Source organism: Phyllobates terribilis, unplaced genomic scaffold (genome assembly GCF_046119375.1).
Source record: "Phyllobates terribilis strain yellow unplaced genomic scaffold, ASM4611937v1 Scaffold_2__4_contigs__length_985480577, whole genome shotgun sequence".
NCBI lineage: Eukaryota > Metazoa > Chordata > Amphibia > Anura > Dendrobatidae > Phyllobates > Phyllobates terribilis.
The window spans coordinates 439,308,595-439,326,492 of NW_027362762.1; the positions used below are offsets into that span (position 1 = coordinate 439,308,595).

General features: G+C 43.1%; 1 long non-coding RNA gene across 1 annotated transcript in view; it reads right to left on the reverse strand.

The window, feature by feature from the left end:
* Nucleotides 1-2,599: 2,599 nt before the first annotated feature.
* The window catches only part of LOC141252802 (uncharacterized), a 35,890-nt gene continuing 20,591 nt past the window's right edge, over nucleotides 2,600-17,898 (reverse strand). Inside the window, exons 2-3 of the long non-coding RNA XR_012314116.1 lie at nucleotides 4,154-4,195; nucleotides 2,600-3,191 (exon numbers count right to left, since the gene is read on the reverse strand). This is a non-coding gene — a long non-coding RNA (uncharacterized lncRNA). The remainder of the gene's footprint in view (nucleotides 3,192-4,153; nucleotides 4,196-17,898) is intronic.

Genomic DNA, 17,898 nt, shown 5'->3' on the forward strand with positions numbered 1-17,898 from the left:
ATCTCAAGAATTTCTTCTGGATTAGTCCAGCATCAAACTTCTCCTCCGCTTCTACATCTCAAGATGCAAACAACAGCCTATCCTTCAGTTCAATTGCTCTGAACAAGAAACTTTGGGGTGATTCATTATTTTTCTGTGAGAGGTTAATGAGTCGGTGGAACAATTCTGAAGTACTCTCTTCTTTATAGTGCCCTTTTAAAATCATCTTCAGCTGTTGCAAGGTCAATTGACTCTTCATTTTTAGCATACTACGGAGGTTCAGTCCTGGGCTGATCGCTTTCACCACCCCCTCAACGATCTCATCTAGCTGGTAGCCTTTCAGTAAGCCTGCATCGATCTGGTGCAACTGACGCGCCCCCTGGGACATATTCCTTTTTGAGGGGAATACCCGGCACCGGATCAGATGGGGGGGGTTGTAGTCTCCGAGCGGCTGTGACCCGGTCCCGTGCCCAGGGCGTCAAGCTCAGTGTGATGTGGCAGTCCTACAGATGTTACTAAAGTTCTTTTGTGTCGACTACGCCACCCGTTGTGATGCGGTCACTGTGGCCGCCGCTGCAGCAGGGTCCGCTGAGGCTGATGGTGGGTGCGCAGCTTGGTGGGATAACCCCCAACGGGAGGGGTATAGCCTCAGAGGGGACAGGCGCAGAGGATGGGGGTTGTGGTGGTGTAGTGCAGACGGCAGTGAAGACAGAGTCGGGTTGTGCAGTTAAGGGTGTTTACTTACTGCAGATGTTGTACTGGTCACTCCAGCTGCTAGTGACCACCCGAGCCGTGCTGCATCCACCAGGTCCTGGATCCAGCCAACCCCCAAACAAGTCCGGAGCGTGGCCCTGAGCTCTCCCTCTGTCCTTTCTTCAGCCGTCCCCACCAGTGATCCACCTAGGTCCAGCTCCCTCGGGCCTTCTGTTGGGACACCCTTGGCCCTGGGTTCCCTGACCCTTCATGTGGTGTGCCTTCGGGGTGAATGTGGTGGGTGACCGTGACAGACACTGCCCACGGTCTCCGGTCTCTGGCTGGGGATTGTTTTTACCCCCACCAGCTTGGGTTCCGGTACCCTGATGCTGACTCCTCACCCGGTGCTCTGATTTGGGTTCTTGGGTCCCTTCTCTTCTGTGCTCTGGGTCTTTCTCTTTTCTCCTCTCTCACTCTGGGTCTTGGTCTTTCTTCTCTCCTCTCCTAACTTGTTTTCTGCAGCTGACTGACTCTCTGCATCTGATCCTCTGCATCTGACCCTGATTCTAGTTGGTGCCCACCTTATATATCCCTCTATGTGTGAGCTCAGGTGACCAGCACCCAATGAGCTCCTAACTTTACCCAGGCTGCTCCCCCTATCTGCCCCTACACTACATGGGATGTACCACCCCCCTCCCACTCCAGCCAGGAACAGACTCGGTCGTACCTGCACATTTCTAAGTGGGAGTACCGTCGGCCTGTTCCTCGGAAATGGGATGTATGTAGTGCATGCAGCCTACCGAGCTCAGTTCCACACTCCATCCTTACCCGGGAGTGGAATATCACACCTCTGGGTTGAGGTGCAATACCCCTGTAGCAGCCGAATCCTCAGGGTGCTACACAACAAGTTCATATAAGACAGTTTCTCTTTCTGTTCACACTCTCCAATCTGTCCCAGGATCTTGAATTCTTTCCTTATGGTGATTTGTGGTGTTAGAGAGGACTGTCTTCCTGATTTATGTAACCCGAGCAGGGTAAAGGTCCTGTCTGAGTCTGTCACCCGTTCAGAGGTTTTGGTTGATTTCTGCAGGGCTGTTGTTAGGGCTTTGAATTGTTCTTTCAATTCATGTAGTTCTGTCTGCGGGCGGAGATTCCTGCTTTTGGTAATTGGTGCTGCCCCTCCATCCTCCAACTTCAACCTGGTTAGAAACTGTGCTAGCTCCTGGAGGAACATCCCCATGACGTCTTCAGCTTCTTTCTCCCCCAGCTCATCCATTTTTGCATTAATGACAGCTAACAGTTGCCTGCGGTTGTGTGCTTTAGAAATCTGTTTTTCTGACATCTTTATATGTTCTGCTACTGTTCTCAATTCTTCACAGGTTAACTGAAGAAGCAGCTCACCAATTCTGTCCATTTGTATTTCCACATCCATTGCTGCTAGTGAGTTTTCTTTAGGGCTGGTCCCCTTTAACTAGTGTAGCAGAGTTGAATTGAGGTGCTTTTCTGCTGTGTTTTTCCAGACACTTTTCCTCTTCTCTCTCTACACGCTAATTCCCACTCAGGATTCCCCGTTCGGGCCACCAATGTTACACGCACACCGCTAGGTTCAGAAAGGGCGAGATGGCTTTCATGTAGTGTTGAGCGAGTATGTTCTGTTCAGAGTATGCTCGGGCCGAGCTCCGAGTATTTACAGCTGCTCGGTGATATGTTTGAATCGCTCCCGTGTGCATGATTTGCAACTGTTTGACAGCTTTATTACATGTGAGGAATGTGTAAGAAATAGACATTCCTCACATGGATTAAAACTGTCAAACAGTCGCAAATCATGCACACAGGAGCGATTCAAACATATCACCGAGCAGCTGTAAATACTCGGAGCACGGCCCAAGCATACTCGGCTAAAGGGTTAATAGAACATACTCGCTCAACACTAGTTTCATGAATTCTTTGGAATCCTGGGGGAACCGTTACTCAGGGCGACCATAGGCTGCAGCTTCTCTCAGGCACACGATGAACTCACTTGCCGACCAGACACATCTGGCAAGAGTCTTTTTCAACAGTTTAACAGTGGAATTTAATCTGAACCACGGCCAGTGCAATTCAGGGATATTACAGCAACAATCTTCATTACAGTATAGTCTGAGTTTCTTGAGCAACCGGCTCCAGTAACAATACAGTAGTTTCTTCACAAGGCACAGTATTACAGTCCATTCAGTAGCATAATTCAGCATAGATTAGATCTCTTGGCAGCACACTTCTATGCATACACAACCACAGGCTTTTCCTTCACAAGGACACAATAGTACACAGCATTCTTTATCTTGCATGGAGATGGAGGGGGTAGGGGTTTGATGAGGGAGATGATCCCTGTGACACAATTCCTTCCATTCCTTATCTTCCTGCCCCATAATACTCTGCACTGTTAGATCAGGGAGTTTATCTGACCTGTGTTTAGTTTCACTCCTGATCTGAATCATGTTCAGTTGCCTTCTGTCAGATCCAGATTTAGATGTATATTGCTGTGGAATAAGAAAAATAAATTTAGTGAGTCCCAAGAATAATTAAAATCCTCAATTTATTAGAAAATAATTAAAAGATCATACAGGTTGGGGATACATCTCAACGCGTTTCTGGCAAAAGCCCTTATTCACTGAGATCAGGGAGTTTATCTGACCTGTGTTTAGTTTCACTCCTGATCTGAATCCTGTTCAGTTGCCTTCTGTCAGATACAGATTTAGATGTATATTGCTGTGGAATACCTGACTAAATCAACCGCCAGTTCTTTCCCTCATTTATCTGCAGTTCTCCCTACTCTACCTGTCTGAAGGGTAGACTGTGACGAGGCATAGGGTCACTGGGTCTGATATAGACCCGATGACGCTATGGGGCTAGCCAATCACTGTAATGCCACAACCAACATGGCTATGGCATTATAGTAAGAGGCAGGCAATCCCGAATGTTTATTCGCTGTTAAAACAGCGCCAAACATGCGGGCGGGCACTCGAGCTCCCGCCCAAACATTTAAGAAGTACTCGCCGAGCACCGAGCATCTCAAGCAGTGATATTGTCGAGCGAGTACCGAGCAGTTGCGAGCACACTCACTCATCACTAGTCAGGAGGAATGGGCCCAAATTCCGACCAACTATTGTGAGAAGCTTGTGGAAGGATATCCCAAACGTTTGACCCAAGTCATTCAGTTTAAGGGCAATGGTACCAAATACTAATGAAATATATGTAAACTTTGACTTTGCAGTAAGTAAGAAAGATGCCTTAAAACATTCTCTCTCATTATTCTGGCATTTAGCAAATATTAAAAATTATGGTAATCCTAATTGACCTAAAGCAGGAAAGGTTTATTCTGATTTCATGTCAGATATTGAGAAAGACATGCGTATGTGTCTTTTTATATAGTGTATGCAAACTTGTGGTTTCAACTGTATGTACATTATATCCATAATAAACATATTTTCAGTCCCCACACCTTAGTCCAACTCCATCTCGATCTTGTAAGAAGAAAAACCATCTACAATTAAAAAAACAAAAATTACAAACATATACTGAAGACAAAAAATGTGTAACAAAAAATAGAAGAGGTTTAGGGCAAACAATTATGTAAGTAATTTTCAATATTTAAACCTTTAGGCTGCAGATTCCCTAACTCAAAAATCCATCTCAATTAATTTCTTTTCATGAGTTTAAGTCTGTCCCCACCTCTCCTCTGCACAGGAACACTTTCTATATAACCTAATCTCAATTGGTTCACCGAATGTCTGTTCTCTAAAAAATGTTTTGGAACAGGCAAATGGGTGAGTCCAGTCCTTATAGTGCTTTTGAGCTTGCTAATGCAAGCCCTGATCTCCATCATAGTCTCCCTCACATAAACCAACCCACATGGGCAGGAGACCATATACACAACAAAACTCGATGAGAATATGTATCTCTCTTTTAGGGAATATCGCTTTCCAGTATGGGGATGATGAAAAGAGTCCCCCTTAATCATGTTACCACAACATGCACAACCCAGGCAGGGAAAATTTCCCAACCTGGGAGTGCTAAGTGTGGCTTGTAACGACACCTTTGATGAGTCAAAATCTTTTATAAATCTTTTTAAATTACAGCCCCGTCTATAAGAAAGAAGAGGCCAAAAAGCAAAATCAGGTATTGAAGGTAGACCCTTATGTAATAAGGGCTCATGTCTTTTCAAAATGCCCGCTATCCATCCATTGGCTGGGCAATATGTTAACACAAATGGATTTCTTTTCACATCCTCACATTTCAATCCTAATGCCTTTTTTATATCCAAGCATTTTTCTGGCAAACCCAGAAGGAGGTCTGGGGGGGCAGTGAAAATGTAAAAATAGATGGAAAAAGTGCTGAATGGAATTAGAACAGCATGGGAAAGATCCCTGGAAGCATCTCTTACTCCCAGATCGCTGCTGAGAAGAATGGTGCCACATTTTTATTCCACTGTAAAGACTGACAATAAAACATTCAAAATCGACGAGATATTGGACTTTTCAGGAAAAAAATGTTAAGAAACATTCTGCATGCATTGCTTAATGTTTAATTGTGAGCAGCGACTGTTTAAGTAGGCACAGAAGCAGGATTGTTACGCTGACTATGGTGTCATCGCCGCTCACCATCTTTGTGGAGTTCTCAAAGTCTTGGAGAACCACACAAATGTCAGACATCCATGCCCATTCTTCAGTTGTTATGTGTGGAGGCTGACCAGAATACCGAAGGGCGTGTTGGAGCTGATACTCAACAACTGCCCTCTGCTGCTCACAAATCCTTTCCAGTATGTGCAGTGTGGAGTTTCAGCACGTGGGCATGTCGCACACCAGTCGGTGAGCTGGCACTTGCATGCGCTGCTGCAGCACTGCCAGAGCGGTGGCAGCTGTAGTCAATTTGCAAAAATGGATGCTGACGCGGTGTACCTTGATCAGAAACTCACGCAAATCTTGGTATGTTCTCAGAAACCGCTGAACTACCAAGTTGAGCACATGTGCCAATTGTGGTACGTGTATGAGCTTGCCAAGCTTCACAGCTGCCACCATATTACGCCCATTATCAGACACGACGATGCCTTGTTGGAAGTTCAGCGGCAAAAGCCACATATCTGTCTAATCTGTTATTCCTTTAAGTAACTCTGCCGCAGAGTGCCATATGTCTCCTAGGCAAATTAGCTTAAGCAAAGCCTGTTGCTGCTTCGCTGAGGCAGTGCTGCAGAGCATTCAGCTTCTGGCTGATGTGGACGACATGCTCTCAGATAACACATCGGAGATGGAGGATGAGGAGGAGCAGGAGGGGTGCAGAAACTGATGTAGGAGGTGGAGGAAAACCTGATAGAAGTAGGGCCAGCAATCCTCAGCATCGGGAACACATGTGCCGTGCCATGGTGGGTCTCGGCCCCAGCCTTCACCCAGTGTGCTGTCAGGGAAATGTAGCATCCCTGGCTATAAGCGCTTGTCCATATGTCAGTCGTTAAGTGGACAATCCCAGTAACCAAGTTGCTAAGGGCACAGGTGATGTTCCTGGAAACATGCTGGTACAAGGTGGGGACGCCATACCGGGAGAAACAGTGGCAGCTGGGGACCGGGTACCGAGGGACGACTGCTCCATGAGTCAGCAGAAATCCTCCGTGTCAACAAGCCTAAATGGAACCCTTGCAAAGGCAAGCAACCTGAAACAATGCCCATTTAGTGTTTGGGCCTGTGGGTGGCTGGCTGGAAACTTTCTCTTTCATTCCAAGGCCTGGGGTATCGACAGCTGAACCCTGTTCTGGGACCAGGATTTGGTAGTGCCTGATGATGGTGCATCAGAATGTGAAAGGACAGGTGCAGGGCGGGAGGCATCTGCGCCAGTGTCAAGGACAGGAGATTGGGAAGCACCTAGCACAGGGGAAGAGGCAGTGGTGTCACCCGCTGGCACCAATTGCAGACCCAGGCATTCGGCCCAAGCCAGATGCTTAGGTGACAGGTGCCTGATCATTCTGGTGGTGGTAAGGCTCTTAGTTGTCAGGCCCTTGCTGATCCTGGCATGGCACAGGTTTAAAATTACCATTTTTTTGTCTCAGAACTCTCTTTAAAAAAAAGTCCCAGACTAGTGGTCACCCCACTGCCTCTTCCTGCCTGTTTTGTTGCTGCCGATACCTTCCCCTCAGCGCTGCTGGCCTCGCTCTGCATGCTAGATTCCTAGGTTGGGTGGGTGACTACATCATCCACCACCTCATCTTCCGCCGCCGCACCCTGATCCTCCTGACTTGGTGACTTATCAACAACATGACTTATCGGCAACTGTGTCTCATCATCATCTTCCTCCTTAGACACAATTTGTCGTTTCCCACCGTCATCTTCTTGTGGCCGTGGCTGCTCTAAGTTTTGTGCATCACTAAACAGCATCTCCTCCTGTCCCTCTTGGAACATGCAGGGTGAGAGGCCACAATCAAGAAATTATGTTGTAAAGAGCTACTCAGAGTGTCTTATTGTGGGATCCCCAGTGGGAGGAAGGAGGATCAGGGTGAGGATTAAGTGATCCAGACTGTAGGCTGGTGAGACTGGACCATGTGGAAGACTGGGTGGTGCTGCCAAGCATTCTGGAAGCATTTTCTGCTATCCAACCGATCACCTGTTCGCACTGCTCTGGTTTCAGAAGTGGTGCACCGTGCCACCCTGCAAATTGGAACAGGAAGCTATGTGTTGTGGATGGGCGTCTTTTTTGGGCTCCAGCAACAGGTGTAGTCGCACCTGCCCCATGTCCTAGGCATCTCCATGCACCATCATCAGCACTTCAAAATCCCTATCCCTTACCGCATGCCTTGCGCATTTTCTAATTGCTAGGCGTCTTGAAACCAAGCTTATTTTAATTAAAAAAAATTGGTCACCTGCAGCAGTCAAAGTGTTTTTTGGAGTTTAATACCACTGTGATGTACCACAAAGCACATAATACTCTATGGATGAGTAATTGAATCCAGAAAAAATGTCAACGCTTTTCTGGAGTGTTATATACCACAGAAATGTACAACTAAGCACGTAAGACTCCATGGATGACAATCTGGTTAATTTTTTCACCCAATAAAAAAAAGAATGTGGTCAACTGCTGCAGCTATATATTTAGCAAAAACTGTAAAGCCCTTCTGCCACTTTCCCTGTTCCTGGAACTGTCCATCCCTATGCATAATGCAGAATGATACAAACAGCAAAGCTCAAGATTAGCCCTTAGAAGGACTGTTAGTATGATGGCTCAACATCAGCACCAGTATTAACGCTAGAGGACTCTGATTCATTAAACTGTGCACACACGGGCCTGAACAAGCACTCTCCCCCTCCAATAAGAACTGTCTCTGAGCTGTGCAATGGCGTCAGTGGCGTGGCGGCGCCTGTTCTTTTATAACCCATGATGATGTCATATGGCCAGCCAATCACAGCAATGCCACTACCAAGATGACTACGGCGTTACAGTGACTGGCAGGCAATCCCTGCATGCTTATTGGCTGTCAAACAGGCACCACACATGCGAGGCGGGGATTTCAGTTTCAAATTCAAGCACGGGCTAATACTCGCCGAGTGCAGAGCACATCTGAGCACCCAGATACTCAAGTGATACGCGAGTATCACTGAGCACATTCGCTCATCCCTATTTATTAACCCTTTAGCTGCTTCACAGGAATGGAAGCAATGTGAAAGTAAAAAATTAACATTTTAACAAACATGTTCATTTTGCCCCAAACTTTTCATTTTCACAAGGTTAAAGGAGAAAATGGACCATACAATTTGTTGTGCAATTTGTCCTGAATATGCCGATGCCCCAAATGCGGTGGAAAACGTTGAACCGTGAAAATGGAAAAAATACATTTTTCCCATAAACATTTTTTGCTCCAAATTTTTCATTTTCACAAGGGTAACAGGAGAAAATGGACCATACAATTTGTTGCGCGATTTGTCCTGAGAACACTGATACCCCCATACGTGGTAGAAAACTACTGTTTGGGCGCACGGCAGGGTTTGGAAGGGAGGGAGTGCAATTTTGGCTGGAACAGATTACAGATGCTATTTCACAGTTGAAGAGCCCCTGACAAACCAAAACAGCAGAAACCCCCACAAATGATCCCATTTTGTAAACTATACATCTTGAGGAACTCATCTAGTGGTGTAGTGAGCATTTTTAACCCTCAAGCGATTCACAGAGTTGTATAACATTAGGCTAAGTCAATGGAAAATGTAAATTTTTCCACTAAAATGTTACAAAGTATTTTACACAATTTCTCCTGAGTACTCCACTACCTCATATGTGATTGAAAACTACTTTTGAGGCACAGTTCAAAGCTCAGAAGGCAAGGAGCACCATATTGTAGTGCAGGTTTCAGTATGGCATGTCACATTGTCAGAGCCCCTGAGGTGCCAGAACAGCAGAATCCTCCCCATAAGTGACCTCATTTTTCATTTTACAAATTACAACTCTCAATAAATTTATCTAGGGGTGCAGTGATCATATTGAAACCACAGGTGTGTCCCAGAAACTTATAATATTGGGTGTTGAAGAAAAAATAATTACATGTTTACTACAAAAATGTTGTTTTAGCCCCAGATTTTACATTCTCACATGGTGAAATGGGTAAAAATGCCACCAAAATTCTGTTCCCATATCTCTGTAGAAAGCTTGGTTTTGCTCCTGTGTCTATGCAGTAAGCTCAGTTCTGGTTCTGTATCTATGTAGTAAGCTTAGTTCTGTTCCTATATGTGTGCAGTAAACTTGGATGTTACCTTATCTGTGTGCAATTCTGTTGCTGTAACTATATAGTAAGCGCGGTTTTGTTTCCATATTGGAGTGCTAAGCTCAGTTATGTTCTCGTATCTGTGTAATAGGTTTGTTTTTGTTCCCATTTCTATGTGGTAAACTCTGTTCTGCTCCCTTATCTATGCATTAAGCTCCTTTCTGTTCCTGTATTTATGTAGTAATCTCAGTTCTGGTGCCATATTTATGCAGCCAGCTTGATTCTGTTCCCGCCAGCCCACGGAGAGAACACAGCTGAGTTGACTGTAAGAGCCTACCCTCTACAGGGGAGAAAGAGAGAGAGGACCCTGCTGACAACAACAGCTTACAGTCTACAGAAGAGATAGACTTACTCAGTGACTCTGGAGATGGAAAATGACTCTGCTGTACAAACAGTGCTCCACTGAGAAAGGCTGATCTGTGATCAGTGTGCAAATTGAAGTGGTCAGTGGGGCGCTAGAAACTGGATAAGGCGCTGGAAAAGGATAAAACAAACCTCTTTATAGAAGTATTAATGCCCACAACGCGTTTCTGCAGCGGTCTGCTGCCTTCATCAGGCTGATCTGTGATGGCACAGCTTTAGGGCATTATAGGAAGGCCCACACTGTAAAGAAAAATAATGTTTGCCTGCTCTTTGATGCTTCAACAGTGTGGGAAATGAGACCGTGCAACTGTTTGTTTTTTTTAAATCGAATCTCAATGTTCGAATTCAAGTGAAACCAAGGATTTCAGGAAATTTGACTGTAATTCGGTCCTTTATGGATACATCCGCTCATTTCATCGCACATAATAATGTTTTATTTATGAGGATCTTTCTATCTTTCTTTTTTAATACAGTAATTCTAAGTTGGTTGGTACATTCCGCTTAACATTTATCGGAATATTGCTCAGTGACTATTTCTACTTCATTATACGCTGAATCACATTAAGTAACTTCTCATTACTTCCATAACTTAATACTACTTATCCTGATGTGAACTGGTCATGTTCTCTGTAAATTGCATTATTATGACAGAAATATGAAACTTCCTTGTGACTACTAAAATAATACAGTACAGAACAAAAGTTTGGACACACCTTCTCATTTAAAGATTTTTCTGTATTTTCATGACTATGAAAATTGTACATTCACACTGAAGGCATCAAAACTATGAATTAACACATGTGGAATTATATACTTAACAAAAAAGTGTGAAACAACAGAAAATATGTCTTATATTCTAGGTTCTTCAAAGTAGCCACCTTTTGCTTTGATGACTGCTTTGCACACTCTTGGCATTCTCTTGATGAGCTTCAAGAGGTAGTCACCGGAAATGGTTTTCACTTCACAGGTGTGCCCTGTCAGGTTTAATAAGTGGGATTTCTTGCCTTATAAATGGGGTTGGGACCATCAGTTGTGTTGTGCAGAAGTCAGGTGGATACACAGCTGATAGTCCTACTGAATAGACTGTTAGAATTTGTATTATGGCAAGAAAAAAGCAGCTAAGTAAAGAAAAGCGAGTGGCCATCATTACCTTAATAAATGAAGGTCAGTCAGTGCGAAAAATTGGGCAAACTTTGAAAGTGTCCCCAAGTGCAGTGGCAAAAACCATCAAGCGCTACAAAGAAACTGGCTCACATGAGGACCGCCCCAGGAAAGGAAGACCAAGAGTCACCTCTGCTTCTGAGGATAAGTTTATCCGAGTCACCTGCCTCAGAAATCTCAGGTTAACAGCAGCTCAGATTAGAGATCAGGTCAATGCACACAGAGTTCTAGCAGCAGACACATCTCTTCAACAACTGTCAAGAGGAGACTTTGTGCAGCAGGCCTTCATGGTAAAATAGCTGCTAGGAAACCACTGCTAAGGACAGGCAACAAGCAGAAGAGACTTGTTTGGGCTAAAGAACACAAGGAATGGACATTAGACCAGTGGAAATCTGTCCTTTGGTCTGATGAGTCCAAATTTGAGATCTTTGGTTCCAACCACTGTGTCTTTGTGCAACGCAGAAAAGGTGAACGGATGGACTCTACATGCCTGGTTCCCACCGTGAAGCATGGAGGAGGAGGTGTGATGGTGTGGGGGTGCTTTGCTGGTGACACTGTTAGGGATTTATTCAAAATTGAAGGCATACTGAACCAGCATGGCTACCACAGCATCATGCAGCGGCATGCTATTCCATCCGGTTTGCGTTTAGTTGGACCATCATTTATTTTTCAACAGGACAATGACCCCAAACACACCTCCAGGCTGTGTAAGGGCTATTTGACCAAGAGGGGAAGTGATGGGGTGCTATGCCAGATGACCTGGCCTCCACAGTCACCAGACCTGAACCCAATCGAGATGGTTTGGGGTGAGCTGGACCGCAGAGTGAAGGCAAAAGGGCCAACAAGTGCTAAGCATCTCTGGGAACTCCTTCAAGATTGTTGGAAGACCATTTCCGGTGACTACCTCTTGAAGCACATCAAGAGAATACCAAGAGTGTGCAAAGCAGTCATCAAAGCAAAAGGTGGCTACTTTGAAGAACCTTGAATATAAGACATATATTCAGTAGTTTCACACTTTTTTGTTAAGTATATAATTCCACATGTGTTAATTCATAGTTTTGATGCCTTTAGTGTGAATGTACAATTTTCATAGTCATGAAAATACAGAAAAATCTATAAATGAGAAGGTGTGTCCAAACTTTTGGTCTGTACTGTATGTTTAAAACAATAGACAGTACTATAAAAGACAAGAGATAAACTACTGTGTATGCAACTCTTTGGAATGGGATTTTCAGAGAGGCATAGACATTGACACAAACATTTAAAGGGGTTTTCCTGCCAGGGAAAAACATTTTTAAAATATTTAAGTATGTTATAAAATAACAAAAAACCATAGTTTATTGGTGCAACACTAGTCTTTCTGATTACTTACTTCCCGCTCCAGTGATGACGTCCCAACCCAAACATGTGCCTGCAATAGCCAATCACTGATCACGTGATGATCTACTACAGCTTGTCGCTGGCTGTTGGGCTCACACGAATTGGCCAATTTGTGCGCTAAGTACCTTCATTTTTCAACAAGCAGTAATGAAGTTCCAATTCCAAATAAATAATGTTTACATATTATAGCCTTTCAGAGTGCAGAGTTTTTTTGTTAGTTAGATAGAGTGGTGTCGTCCCCACATAATGTGGGACGTTCTAAGACGTAAATGTAAAATCCAAGTACGTACAGAAGAGAGTCATGCAGACATACACTCATGTATCTGAACAGAACTCTTTATGACATAATCGGCCAGGATTTATATAGATTTTTAATGGACATACATTATAACAATATAATTGGCTCAGCTTATCTCTACATATACATGTGATCAAAATTGTTGGTACCCCTCATTTAATTAAAGAAAATCCCACAATGGTCACAGAAATCATTTGAATCTGACAAAAGTAATGATAAATTAAAAATCTATGAAAATGAACAGATGAAAGTTAGACATTGCTTTTCAACCCTACTTCCACAGAATTTAAAAAAATAAAATAAACTCATGAAATAGGCTCTGGACAGAAATGATGGTACCCTTGAAAATAATGTGGCTAAAGGGACATGTTTAATCATGTTGTGTCCACTAATTAGCATCACAGGTGTCTACAATCTTGTAATCAGTCAGTGGGCCTATATATAGGGCTACAGATACTCACTGTGCTGTTTGGTGACATGGGGTATACCACACTTAACATGGACCAGAGGAAGCAAAGGAAAGAGTTGTCTCATGAGATTAGAAAGAAAATTATAGACAAACATGTTAAAGGTAAAGGTTATAAGACCATCTCCAAGCAGCTTGATGTTCCTGTGACAACAGTTGCACATATTATTCAGAAATTTAAGATCCATGGGACTGTAGCCAACCTTCCAGGACGTGGCCGCAGGAGGAAAATTGATGACAAATCAAAGATACAGATATTAAGAATGGTAACAAAAGAGCCCAGGATAACTTCTAAAGAGATTAAAGGTGAACTTCAAGCTCAAGGAACATCGGTGTCAGATCGCACCATCCGTCGCTGTTTGATCCAAAGTGGACTTCATGGGAGACGACCAAGGAGAACACCATTGTTGAAAAAAAATCATAAAAAAGCCAGAGTCGAATTTGCCAAACTACATGTTGACAAGCCACAAAGCTTCTGGGAGAATGTTCTATGGACAGATGAGACAAAAATGGAAGTTTTTGGCAAGGCACATCAGCTCTATGTTCATAGATGGAAAAATTAAGCATATCAAGAAAAGAATACTGTCCCTACTGTGAAACATGGAGGACGCACTGTTATGTTCTGGGGCTGCTTTGCTGCATCTGGCACAGGGTGTCTTGAATCTGTGCAGGATACAATGAAATCTCAAGACTATCAAGGGATTCTAGAGAGAAATGTGATGCCCAGTTTCAGAAAACTTGGTCTCGGTCGCAGGTCATGGGTCTTGCAACAGGATAATGACCCAAAACACACAGCTAAAAACACCCAAGAATGGCTAAGAGGAAAACATTGGACTATTCTGAAGTGGCCTTCTATGAGCCCTGACCTAAATCCTATTGAGCATCTTTGGAAAGAGCTGAAACATGCTGTCTGGAAAAGGCAACCTTCAAACACGAGACAACTGTAGGAGTTTGCTTATGAGGAGTGGACCAAAATACCTGTCGAGAGGTGCAGAAGTCTTATTGACAGTTACAGGAATCGTTTGATTGCAGTGATTGCCTCAAAAGGTTATTCAACAAAATATTAAGTTAAGAGTACCATCATTTCTGTCCAGGCCTATTTCATGAGTTTAATTTTTTTTTAAATTCTGTGGAAGCAGGGTTGAAAAGCAATGTCTGACTTTCATTTGTTAATTTTCATAGATTTTTAATTTATTATTACTTTTGTCAGATTCAAGTTATTTCTGTGACCATTGTGGATTTTTCTTCCATGAAACAAGAGGTACCAACAATTTTGACCACGTCTGTATGTGCTGGCATTAGCATACATAGATCTAATTGGCTAAAGTTTACACTATCAACACACAGCTTTAGGGTCTTGGTGTGGCTCTACTTCTCTACTTTCACTTCCCTATATGTTATCTCTAAGTTCCGTTAGACAAAGAAATTCCTTAGACTCCTTATCTCAAAACATACACAGACTCCATTTTGGAAAGCAAGGAGATGCACATAGAATAACCAAAATGGAGTCAAGATAGATAAATAAATCCTGCTTTCACAATTCCCTTGTCTTGTGGCAGTGGGTGGCAGTTCCAGCCAAAGTGCACGACTCCCCCAGATACATTCTCCTCCCCTAATAGAAGAAGCTGGTCTTCCTACACCGGATTCTTTGGATCGGCTTGTCTATCACACCATCGGATGGACACACACACAAGCCACAACAAGCAAGGAAATTTTTGTGCTAATCAGAGTTAGCATCCAACAGTTGGTCATAGTACTCGTCATCTTTCACTAACACAGGGTGCAATCCGGCAACAGGTCTTGTCTCTATGGCCTTGTCTACAGCTTTTGAAATAATGCCCCGAACACAAGGTACGAGGAAGACAACCAAGTGCCGCAATGGTGGCCACCAGAACTATCACCAACGTACATGCTATGTTACTAAGAAGGGATCCCCATTTACCAAATGTTTTTTCTAACCACTTATAGAAGGGGTTACTAATACCTGAGTTTTCAGCTAGTTCGTTGGACAGGGCATCAATTCCTCTCAGGGCTTTACTTATGCTACCATCCGGAGCAGTGTTGTTGGAAATAAAGCATAATGCCCCAACCATCTTACTGACCCCTCCCCTCTCTTGCAGGATCATGTGAAGGGCGAGTCTATTCTGAAAGGTCATAGTCAAGGTGGCACCCAACTGTTCAGCTATCCCCCGTACTAAAATTATATACACATACGCATTAAAACTGCGGTTGTTAAGGGGCCTTATTCCCTCATTGACGTTTTAAAACAGCAATTGAGAATAAGGGAATTTCCGTGGGTGTCAGCTGTAGTATCGGCCCTGGCTGGTTTTGTGACCAATTGGGGCCGATTAACCCCTTAAATACCGCTTTCAATTGCAACAGCGGTATTTAAGTTGTTACAAGGGTGTCACAGGACCCACTTAGTAACCATCAGACCCCCGCAATGAGAATCATGGGTCCCAATGGTGACCATGGTACCTTGAGGTCATGTGATGACCTCAGGGTACGGTAGCCTGTGAGATCCAGCTATAAACTGGGTCTCACAGGCACAGTTAGTGACTCACTGACTGCTCTCATGCACTGCAGTACACGAGTACTGCAGTGTATGAGACCAGTGATAAAAAAAAATTATGCACAGTGGGACTTAGTGAAAAAGTAAAAAAAAGTTAAATAAAATATGTAAAATAGTAAAAAAAACAAAAAGCACACACAAATCACTAAAATCATTTCACCACTCAAAACGCAGCATTTGTGATGAAACAGAAATAAACAAAAAAAGTACACATAATTGGTATTGCCGCATCTGGAACAAACCGCTCTATAAAACTCGCACATTATTTAAACCGTTTGGCAAACACCATAAAAAAAACAATAAAAAACACGCCAAAAATGTCGCATTTCCATCATACTGACTCACAAAAAAGTGAATAAAAATCGATCAAAAACTCATATGTAAAAAAAAATTGTATAAATGAAAACGCCAAACCCGCAAAAAATAAATCCTGATATGGCTCATTTTGGGAAAAAAAAAAGTTACAGCTCTCAGAATATGATGATGCAAAAACAAATTGATTTTTGTAAAATATTGTTTTGAGTCTGTAAAAATAGCAAATCGTAAAAAATAATATAAATCTGGTATCACAGACAAATTATTCTTATTACTTTTACCGCATGGTGAACGGCGCAAAAAATAAAAAATAAAAATAATAACTGAATTGCTGTTTTTTGTTCATTCTGTGTCTGAAAATCTGAATAAAAAGCGATTAAAAATATTATGTACCCCAAAATGGTACCAAAAAAATCTGCAATTCATCCCGCAAAAAATAAGCCCGCATACAGCGCTGTTCGCAAAAAATAAAAAAGTTACAGTTCTCAGAATAAATCCGCATTTTTACTGTGTGACAGCAGCAAAACCTAAAAAAACCCGGTATAAATCTGGTATCGCTGTAATCGCACCGACCCGAAGAATAAATCCGCCTTATCACTAATACCACACGATGAACCGCACAAAAATAACAACTATTCTGGTACTGCTCTCTATTTTTCTTCTTGCCTCCCAAAAATCAGAATGAGGCTTGGCTCACATTTATCCTGTGCTCTACGCTGAGCGCTTATGTCGGGGTTTCCGTGTACATTCTCCAAAACCACGATTCACACAAAACACCGGACAGAACCACTCACTTATGAGGCTGAAGGAGTCACTTTGGACTGGTCTGTGTTCCGGCGGTGTCTTATCATTTTAGGTGTCTTTTTAGCACACAAATGTGGGCGACCACAGATCTGTGCACGCCAAAAAAGATGGAAAAAAACGGAACAGGCGGCAAACGGAGCCCAAAGTGTCTATATCTGCCTCATTATGGTGGGTGGTTTCATTCAGGGTTTCGTCTGCATCATATTTTTGTGGGATTTACATGGAAACCCCGACGTAAGTGCTCAGGGTAGACTACAAGAATGTGATCCACCCTCATTCTGGAAGCGATAAAAAAATATTATGTACCCCAAAACGTTACCAATTAAAAACCTAATTTATCCCACACAAAATCAGCCCCCACTCAGGTCCGTCATCTGTCACTGGAACTACAGGCGATTCCCATATTACTGGTAGAACAGATAATCTGGAAAAGCGACATGGCTCTTGCCCCCTCAAATAAAATCCAGTGAATTTTGTGCTCCCAAATCCAAATGCCCCTCTCCTTCTGAGCCCCACTGTACCTAAACTGCAGTAAGTCGCAATACAGTTGGCATTATTGTAGTGGGGAGAGATCACTTAACAATTTGCCGGGTAAGTATCGCCAGAAGCACAAGCTGCGCACAATGTATGGGCGCGCTACAATATATGGGGGCTCTACACTGTATGGGGGCACAATGTATGGGCACTAAACTGGCATATTTGCAATTCTCCAGATTAAAGCCTGGCGTTGATGTTACAAAATAGTCACTGCAGCCATTGATTAATTCTTTGAAAGGTGCAATTTCTACAATGGGGTAATTTTGTTTTTTTTTTCTGCTGTTTTAGTACCATTGGGGCTACACAAATGTCATCTACAAACTATTCCACCAAAATCTATGCTCCTAAAGCCAAATAGTGCTCCTTCCTTCTCAGCTCTGATGTATGACCTAACAGTAATTTCTGTCAACATCATTGCGTTCGGGAGAAATTGTGCAATAAATTATTTCACCTATTAATGCTTGTATACCAGAAAAATTTGCAGCAAATACAATAATTACATTTATACCACTAAAATGTAATATTTCCATGTCTCAATGTTATAAAATTCTGTGAGG